Genomic DNA, 10094 nt, shown 5'->3' on the forward strand with positions numbered 1-10094 from the left:
CTCCTGAAGCGGAGTCCTGTTTGATCTTCTGTAGACACCGACTAATGAGGCAAAGTGGAGGAGATGCATATAAAAACATTCCACCCCAATGCAGCGAGAACGCATCCACCGCTACAGCCCCAGGATCTGGTTCCCATGAAACATATTTAGGTAATTGGTGGTTAAGTCTGGATGCAAACAAGTCAATTTCTGGCATCCCGAACCGTGCAACAACCTTATTAAATTTGTCATGATTCAACATCCATTCTGTATTGTCAATGAATTTACGTGACCTTATGTCTGCAATTATGTTGAATCTACCTGGTAGGTAGATTGCCGAAAGCCAAATGTTTCTGGTAAAACACCAGCTCCAGATCACGTTTGCCAATCTATCACAAGATTCTGACTTGATTCCACCCATATGATTAACATACGCTACTGCCGTAGTGTTGTCCATCTGTACCTGAACATGCAAGTTTTGCATATTAGAGCAATAAGCTTTAAGCCCATAAAATGTTCCTAAAAGCTCTAGGTAATTGATCCCTTGTGCTTGGAGCACAAGTACTTCCTCCACATTCCATCTACCTCCACAGCTGGAAATAGTATTAGTAGCACCCCAACCTAGAGCACTTACATCAGTCTGTAGAATAATGGAAGGTGTTTCAACCAGAATTTCCCTGGAAGCATTTGAGACACTCCTGATCCACCATTGTATTTCAGTAATAGCTGCAACTGGCAATTGCATGGCCCTGTCAAAATGCCCTGAATGTCTCCTCAATGCCTGTACCTTTGCTCGCTGTAATTGCTGATAATGCAGTGGTCCAAACTGCACAGCCGGAAATGAAGCGATTAGTTTGCCAAGCAAGCTTGCCACCTGCCTAATTGAGGGTTGATGCTGTGTAATACAACCTTCAATTAACTGCAGCCTTTTATCCTTGGGCAGAGTCACTACCATGTGCTCTGAATTAATAGTGAAACCCAAGTAATGAATTACTGTGCTTGGTGATAATTTGGACATCTGGATGGGTAATAAACCCCAGCCTCTCGAAGGTGAGCTTGACTGTTGACACCGATGCTTCCGCTGTAGCCCGAGTGTCCACCACAATCAAAATATCATCCAAATAGGCCATTACCAAATGGCCCTGAGCTCTTAGTAGTGCTAAGACTGGTTTTAACAATTTGGTAAATAGTCTAGGAGCTGAGGTTAAACCATTAGGCAATGCTTTAAATTGCCATAATTGACTCATCCAACTAAATTTTATAATAACCGATCATTACCATGCACAGCCACAGAATAATATGCATCTTGAAGATCTATGCTAGCCATATAGCATTTTCTTGAAATTAGCTGTATAGCATTGGCAAATGTCTCCATTTTTAAATGTTTATACTGTATAAAGGGGTTAAGACTCATCAGATCGAGAATAATTCTACACCCACCATCCTTTTTTGCTCTAGGAAAAATACTTGACACAAATCGGTGGTGTTGGCGAACTGACTGCTCAATTACCCCTTTTTTACACAATATTTCAAGTTCTGCCTGAATCTCCATATTCTCTTTTGAGAAAATACGTGTCCGGCTTGAAACATGTTGAGTAGGAGGATCCAAATATGGGTAGAATTCAATTCTAAACCCCATAATACTGCACAGTATAAATACATCAGATGTTATTTCTTGCCATTCTTTTAGGAAGAATTGTAATCTTCCCCCAATTTGTAAGTGTGAAACACTTAATATGTCTCTTTCAGGACCAGACCCACCTACCTCGGGGTTTGCCGGTGACAATTGTTGTCCCCTGCTCTTAGTGGGAACACTGTAACCTCCACGTGCACCAGGAGCAGTGCACCAATAACGCATATATGGGAAGGACCGACTTGTTCCTTCACCGGCCCCAGTCACCGCACGTCGGTGGGGAAACTGCCTTCGAACTGATCTGCCAAGCACCGGTGGTTTCATCATCCCCACGGTTGTTGCTTCTTCATTCAGGTCTTTTACCCTTTTGGCTAGATTCTCTCCAAAAAGCAGATTAGGTAATTGAATATTAGTTGGTTTACAGAGCCCAGCAAACTTAGGGTGTATGTTAGGCCTTATAGCACTTTTACGAATACAGTTTATTTCAAAGTGCGCACTACACATGAGTGCTAAGGCATCCTGCTGTGATGCAGACACATGCTCCTCATCCAAGCTTCTGGCGAAAGCCGTAATGCCTGACTCCAGCAACTTCAACACCCGCTGTAATTTCATTTCTTGTGCGCGTACTGCAATGCCCAAATAGCCCCATATTACATTATTCACTGCTGGGACTGCTAGCAGTGCGCAATTCTGCTGGGTTTCATATTTTTTGACAGTCTCATCCATAGTCAGTTCCTGGAGCTGATGGGAGAGCAAGTAGTTTATTGTCATTGCTAATTCATCTCCCAATGGTTCCCTTTTCAGTCTGGGGACGGCAAATGTTTGGGCCAGACCTGGTATTTTAGGCTCTGTTATTGGGCTTTGGTCCTCATATGATTCGTCATCCGAATTGCTGCCCCGTAAAATAATCCTCCTCATGATGGGGGCGATCTGGTATCCCTGCTTCAGGTGCTTCCAGCTCTGGCTCTCCCGTAGACCCCCGCATAGCAAACCCTTTTACAGGTGCTCCCCGCGCGGGCTCCCCCGTAGGCCCATGCCCTCTTTCAGGTGCTGCTGGCGCTGGCTCTTCTATAGGCCAACGCATAAACTGTCTTTCCTCAGACCTTGTTGGCGCTGGCTCTCCTGTAGGCCAACGCATAAATTGCTCTTGTTTAGACATAGCGGGCGCTGGCTCTCCTGTAGGCCAACGCTGAGCCGGACCTTTTCCAGGCACTGCCTGCGCTGGCTCTCCCTTCGACCAACGCTGTACTCCTCCTGGAGTGGTTCCAGATAAATCATTTTCCCCATGAGGAATTCTAGATTTGCGACCCGAGTAGACATAATGTCTGTCTGAGGAGGGAAAACCTCTGGGACTGACTCCTCAGAGTCTATTGGCCAAACAGATTTTTTCTTGGCCTTGTGCCCTAATGGCGCTGCAACGGTACTTTGTATAACCGCGCTTCTGTAGTCGATGGCTTCGCTGCCACTGACTCCTCAAGCGGGCGTCCGCTACTCGCAGACCTGCGGTCTTCTCGAGTTTTACCTGCGGTACGCCTCCCCTTTCCTTTACACACTTTCTCCATTCTAACTTGTATTGCACACAGCGCAAGTCTATCCGAAGAAAGCGACCTGAAAGCGAAAGTGAAACCACTTCAGGCTTTTTAAAACTTACCGCTTGGAGGAGCTCTGTCCCTCTACAACCGGTCGCTGCGCTATGCGTCTGACGATATGACGCGTGTGCGGCTGGATGGGGACTTCTTCACTTAGTCACTTACGTGACTCCGAAGTAAAATTCCCACGTCTAAATCGTTAATATATAGTGTGTATAACTGGGGTCCGAGCACCGAGCCTTGCAGCACCCCACTAGTCACTGCCTGCCATTCTGCAAAGGATGCATTAATTCCTACTTTTTGCTTCCTGTCTGCCAACCAGTTCTCTATCCATGTCAATACCCTACCCCCAATACCATGTGCTCTAATTTTGGAGTTCATCCATGCGGTCTTTAAATCTTTGCCATTGCACCTCCACCGTCAACCCTTTATCCTAGCCAATTCCCGTCTCATACCTTCAAAGTCTCCTTTCTTCAAGTTCAGGACACTAGACTGAATTAACCGTGTCACTCTCCATCCTAATGCAGAATTCCATCATATTATGGTCACTATTGCCCAAGGGGCCCTGCACAGCAAGATCACTAACTAATCCTTCCTCATTACACAATACCCAGTCTATGATGGCCTGCCCTCTAGTAGGTTCTTCTCAAAGATCTAATGTTATACATATTGGTTTAAAAAACCATCCCGTGTACGTTCCAGGAAATCATCCTCCTCAGCGCTACTACCAATTTGGTTGGCCCAATCTATATGTAGATTAAAGTCACCCATGATAACTGCGGCACCTTTGCTACACGCATCCGTAATTTCCTGCTTGTTGCTATCCCCAATCTCCCTACTGCTGTTTGCTAGTCTGTTTACAACCACCAAACAGCATGTTTTACTCACCACCAAACTTACTGCATGTCAGGAGGTATCTATGAAAAGAGAAGTAGACTTGTTTCAGGTAAGGACCATTTTAATTTCAAGTGTTTCTTATAGGGGCCATCACTGCAACAAAAATCGCTCAGTGTGTGTGTGTGTGTGTACACACTGAACCTTTTCTTCTCATTTATTATATTGTTTACAGAGTACTATGTTAACATATTTTGTTGTGCTGCTGCAATTAAGAATTTCATTGTTCTATCTGGGACATATGACATTAAAACAATCTTGACTTGACACTTAACTCCAGGGAGGGAAAGGAGATGATTTTCAATATAAATTGATATCACATTCATATGAACGTAATAAAAACTTTTTTTTTAATTCAGAGCCATTGACATCATAATTTATAAAAAAAAATGTAGTTTGAATCCCATGGGAAGTTTTCAGTTTAAAAAAATCCAAAAGTAAAATTCTGCCATGACTTATATCGCCTGATTGGCAGATAGTAGGACAAGGACCAGAAATTTAAAAAACAAACGTGTGCGATAAAATAGAAGAGGTGTGAATGGTGAATGTGAATTGGGAAGCCAGAGAAAGGAATATAGCTGGAAAGGGAGGAGGAAGGGGAGAACTACATGCAAGTCCAGGTAGGTACATTGGGAAGAGGGGAGGGGGAGAGAGGAGGAAGACAGGCAAAACAATTAAGAGGTTTCCAGTCTGAAGAAGGGTTTCGGCCCGAAACGTCACCTATTTCCTTCGCTCCATAGATGCTGCTGCACCCGCTGAGTTTCTCCAGTATTTTTGTGTACCTTCGATCTTCCAGCATCTGCAGTTCCTTCTTAAACAATTAAGAGGGTTTGTTTGTAGGTTAGTAATGTAAAATTTGAGAATTCAATGTTCATACCATTGGGTTGTAAGCTACCCAAGCGGAATATGAGGTGCTGTCCATCTAGTTAGCATGTGGCCTCACACTTGCAATGGATGAGGCTCAGGGCAGAAAGGTCCGTGTGGAAATATGAAGGGTAGTTCAAATGGTTAGCAACTGGGAGATCAACCAGGCCTTGGAGAACTGAGTGCAAGTATTTGGGAAAAAGTCACACAGTTCTATCCTCGCCGAGTCTGACCAAGCTCCCGAATCGAAACGTCACCTATCCATGTACTCCAGAAATACTGCCTAACCCTTAAATTACTCCAGCCCTTTGTGTTATTTAATAAAAATATAGATTTTTTTTGCAGATATTCTTTGTGACAAGATTCTGCAGTGCAATATCCAATTTGTACCCAATGCAGCAAGTTGAAAATGTAGTCCATATTTCATTCTCCATGGGCAATATTATCACTTTAAAATCAAATTTGACATTTTTGCTCTACTTCAATAACTGCTGAATAATTGGATCATCTAACTATGTATATTCAAGAGAGTTTTATTGTCATGTGTCCCCCATAGGACAATGAAATTCTTGCTTTGCTTTAGCACACCAGAACAGAATTCTGGTATTGTCATCAATTTATAACAACATATAATAAGTGGAGCAAGGTATTATGTGCTCAATTTTCTTCTTTGCATCATCTTCAAATGATGTATTGATGCTTTTCCACTAAAATGCACAGTTCAAATAGCACCTTATTAGCAATCAATCTGTGAAGTTGTTCCCAGCTGAACAATTTGCTTTTAAATACTGCAAATATAAAATGTGTCTATTCTAGTTGCTTTCTGAAAAACTGTAATGCTGAATTTATATTACAACTAGACTAAGTGGGACCCGTTGGGTCCCATGTTCACACGGGAGGGCTGGTCCCCCGACGCAATATTCCAACTCTCCACCAATTCCAATATTGGTGGCCAGTGGGGGGGCTTTCTGGAGTGCTGGTATGGGTTCTTGGGGTGGCAGCTCAGTCCCTCAAGCCTGATCTGCTGGCAACTAACTTACGGCTGGTGGGCTGGCAGTTGACTCATGACTATTCCTTGAAATTCCATTTCAAGCAGGGTGCACGGCCACCAAATTCAAATCCATGTTCCTACCATTTCAAGCAGGGTGCAAGGCCACCAAATTCAAGTGCAGTTTCTTACCACTATGAGCAGGGTGCAAGGCCACCGAATTCAAGTGCAGTTTCCAACCACTTCAAGCAGGGTGCAAGGCCACCGAATTCATGTGCAGTTTCATACCACTTCAAGCTGGATCCATGGCCACAAAATTCAAGTGCAGTTTCATACCACTTTCAGCAGGGTGCAAGGCCACTAAATTCAGTGCAGTTTCATACCACTTCAAGCAGGATGCAAGGCCGCCACATTCAAGTGCAGTTTCATTCCACTTCAAGCAGGGTCGAAGGCCACCAAATTCAAATGCAGCTTCATACCATTTCATGCAGGGTGAAACCACCATAAAACCACACAAAACACAAAACTCACAGTTCAGTAGACATTCAGTGTGTTCAGTTGATTCACAGCTCAGACAGAGTCATGACCTCTCCCTCCCCCATCATGCAGAGACTGAGCCACACCCACACTTCCGGGTTTTATAACCCTCCCCCTACCACCGGAAAAGGTGTGGCTTTCAGGGCGTGATTGACAGGAGAGAGATTCTCAACATTTTTTAAACACTAATAACACTTTTATTTTTCATTGATGGGAAGAATTCTCTGCACCTGCTCAGCGGAGGGAGGACTGAGTAAGATGGCCAAACATCACAGCCGTATGTGGTAGCATTTTATCTTAAATCAATATACAGTGCAAACAGGAAGTAAGTGCATTTGCAGTAGTGTCTTTTAACTTCAAGCCAAAGCACCCAAGCCACCATTTGCAGTAAGTAGTGCCTTTCAACCTCAAGCCAAAGCACCCAAGCCACCATTTGCAGTAAGTAGTGTCTTTCAACTTCAAGCCAAAACACCCAAGCCACCATTTGCAGTAAGTAGTGCATTTCAACTTCAAGCCAATACACCTAAGCCATCATTTGCAGTAAGTTGTGCCTTTCAACTTCAAGCCAAAGCACCCAACCCACCATTTGCAGTAGAAGTGCTTTTCAACTTCAAGCCAAAGCACCCAAGCCACCATTTGCAGTAATTAGTGCCTTTCAACTTCAAGCCAAATCACCCACCACCATTTGCAGTAAGTAGTGCCTTTCAACTTCAAGCCAAAGCTCCCAAGCCACCATTTGCAGTCAGTAGTGCCTTTCAACTTCAAGCCAAAACACCCAAGCCACCATTTGCAGTAAGTAGTGCCTTTCAACTTCAAGCCAAAGCTCCCAAGCCACCATTTGCAGTAAGTAGTGCCTTTCAACTTTAAACCAAAGCTCACAAGCCACCATTTGCAGTAAGTAGTGCCTTTCAACTTCAAGCCAAAGCACCCAAACAACTATTTGCAGGCAGTGCCTTTTTACTTCAAACAAACCATATTTTCATTTTCAAACCACATTAAGGGTACTCACAGTTGTTTAGACATTCGTTCAGTTATTCAGAGCTCAGAGAGACGTGACCCTTGGCTTCATCCATCTTGCAGAGACTAAGTGAGGCACACCACTTCCTGGTGTTATAGTCCCTCCCTGATACATTAATATCTCTCTGATTTTTCATCGATGGGAAAAATCCTCCGCACCCGTAAGGCGGAGAGGGGCTCTGAGCGAGGTGGCCAAAATTGATGGCCGTAGGTGGCGGCGTTCTGTCGGAAATCGCAGCACAGTGGGCCAAAAGCGGTCAAGATCAGAGATTTAGTAATATAGATATGGGCTGGTATGAAACGATAATATGTACCCGTCCTATTTTTGTCTCATCGGAAATTCAATCATGCATCATGAAGTGCACAAAGCGCAAATAACCCATTCGGTTTCAAAATTAAAAATGTGAAAATGAAGAAGATGAAACTAATCCTCAATGTGAAGAATGAAATGTATTTGCCTCGGGTGCTCCAAAATAATCTGTGTGTTCGCTCTTGGTTTACACATATACTCCCACCACCAGGTGCCCAAGAAAGAAGTGACCTCATCCCTATTGTATTTTTACGTGAAACGGATTTTAAAGGCAGACTTCATGGTCAGTTTACCATCGATTGCACTAGAGCTGTGAACCTATCATCAGTCTGCAGCTGATTTGCTCATGTAAAAGAGGCAGGGTGAATTTAGAGTAACATTTCTCGCCTCCGAGGCCAAATAGAAAGAAGTGTGAAAAAGAGGGCATATATGAATCCAGTCAGCTGTTTTGTTTTGTCACAAAGGAAATAAAGAGCAGAAAATTTGGGGAGGGGGTTTCTATGAACGCGGATAATAAAACGAAAATTTCACAGAAACCACATAAAAACTGCAAGGTTCAATTTAGTTACTTCGCAAACTGATTGTGAGTCAGCAATGTTATTGGACATCCGTGTTTATTTTCTACTGAACACACCAATAGTTAATTCAGATTGTAAAATCTAAATTATTACCAGTGTTGCACATAGAACTGAAAAAAGTCTGGATGTCAATTGTATTGGGAAGAATGATCAGAACGAAACTGTATTCTGTTCAAAATAAACAGGTGGACTAAAGCAACTTTTCCTCCCAATTTCGTGGGTAACCGTTAGAAATGTATTGGTTAGAGTTTGGCGTGTTTATATACTGGACTCCGATGAGTTCAGTACAAAAGGGTGGTTTTACTTCAAACTCCAGTCTCAAGCGGGATGTTTAATGTTTAAGATCAGGATTCAATCAAATGTTCAACTATCATATGTGCCTGGGAAGAGAAACGTATTGTGGATTCATATCTTTAGTCACCCCTTTTATTTCAAACAATGAAATAATGGTTATTCGAACGATGGTTGGGGGGGGGGGGGCTGTTAGTGGTGGAGAGAAAAGGGTCTCAATTCTTTCCAAAAATGAGCTGTCTGAAATTAACACATTTACAACCATTCCCTGTGTCACGCGCTTTCCACTTTGTTTGTTTCGTGACTCCTTTGAAATGTTTCAATGGATGAACCGCCCAACGTTGACACTTTGGGACAGATCCCATAACGCCTGACTTCATATTTTCGATCTTAATTATACATCAAACAAGCCTAAACGCCCATTTTCTGCCCGTGCTGGTTGTTTTTGTGCAAATCTGAAATTTTATTACCCAAACACAAATTTTTCATGCAAATCGCTAGAAGGGAACATAATAAATAAAACAAAATAAGAATATCAGAGCTCCTGTTTTGAATGGATAACTGAAGAATAATTGCTTGTGAAAAGTCACCCCAGTGGCATTTTGTTGTCTCTTCGATCATTGTCCTTTTCCACTATTATTGAAGACTTTTTGAAGTTTAGGGGACAGCAGACCCAGCGATTCTTTTCAATTTTTGTTATTCAAGAACTGTTGCCTAGTAACAAATACTCAACAAGCCACAAGTGTAATTTGCGGTAAACAGCAATATCCCAATACAACGTTGAGATTTAAAAAAATAGTTTGATAGAAATTAATGTCATCGATTGAACAGTTCAGCTGTAGTGGTGCCTATCACAGTTTAGTTCAAATAATGAGAACGTTTAATTAAATTGTATATTCAGGCAAATAGATGCCATAGCCTGAAAACAAGGAAATATTATAATACCTTGATGTGCATACTGCTTTTCCGGCTGAATGTGCACCTTAACCGAAGCGTTGTTTCACTTTCTTTTAAACGGTAACTTTGAGTGGCGATTGTAAATGCAACAGATTAGGTTTGGTATAAGGCACAATGACCTTAACAAAGTGTCCCAATCTGTATATTTATGCCGGTGATGGATTCAGGGTCGCAACTTGTAGAATGGAATGGCAACATTTATTTCCCGAGAATGCAATTTTAGTTTTATGTTTTGGCGAGAATCCATGAATTTTTAAAATGAAACGTTTCATCATCAACTGTATACACCAGCATTAGGTTGAGAAAGGGGAAATCAATCATAATTCTAGCATATCCATTTATGTTTCTTCCAAAATAAGTAAATGTAACGAGAGCAAAGACAAGTCCACGTCCACGACTTTCTATGGAGAAGAAATATATATATTTTGGAAAGATTATTAAATACAATGTATTTGAT

The sequence above is a fragment of the Amblyraja radiata genome, chromosome 1 (genome assembly GCF_010909765.2).
Source record: "Amblyraja radiata isolate CabotCenter1 chromosome 1, sAmbRad1.1.pri, whole genome shotgun sequence".
NCBI lineage: Eukaryota > Metazoa > Chordata > Chondrichthyes > Rajiformes > Rajidae > Amblyraja > Amblyraja radiata.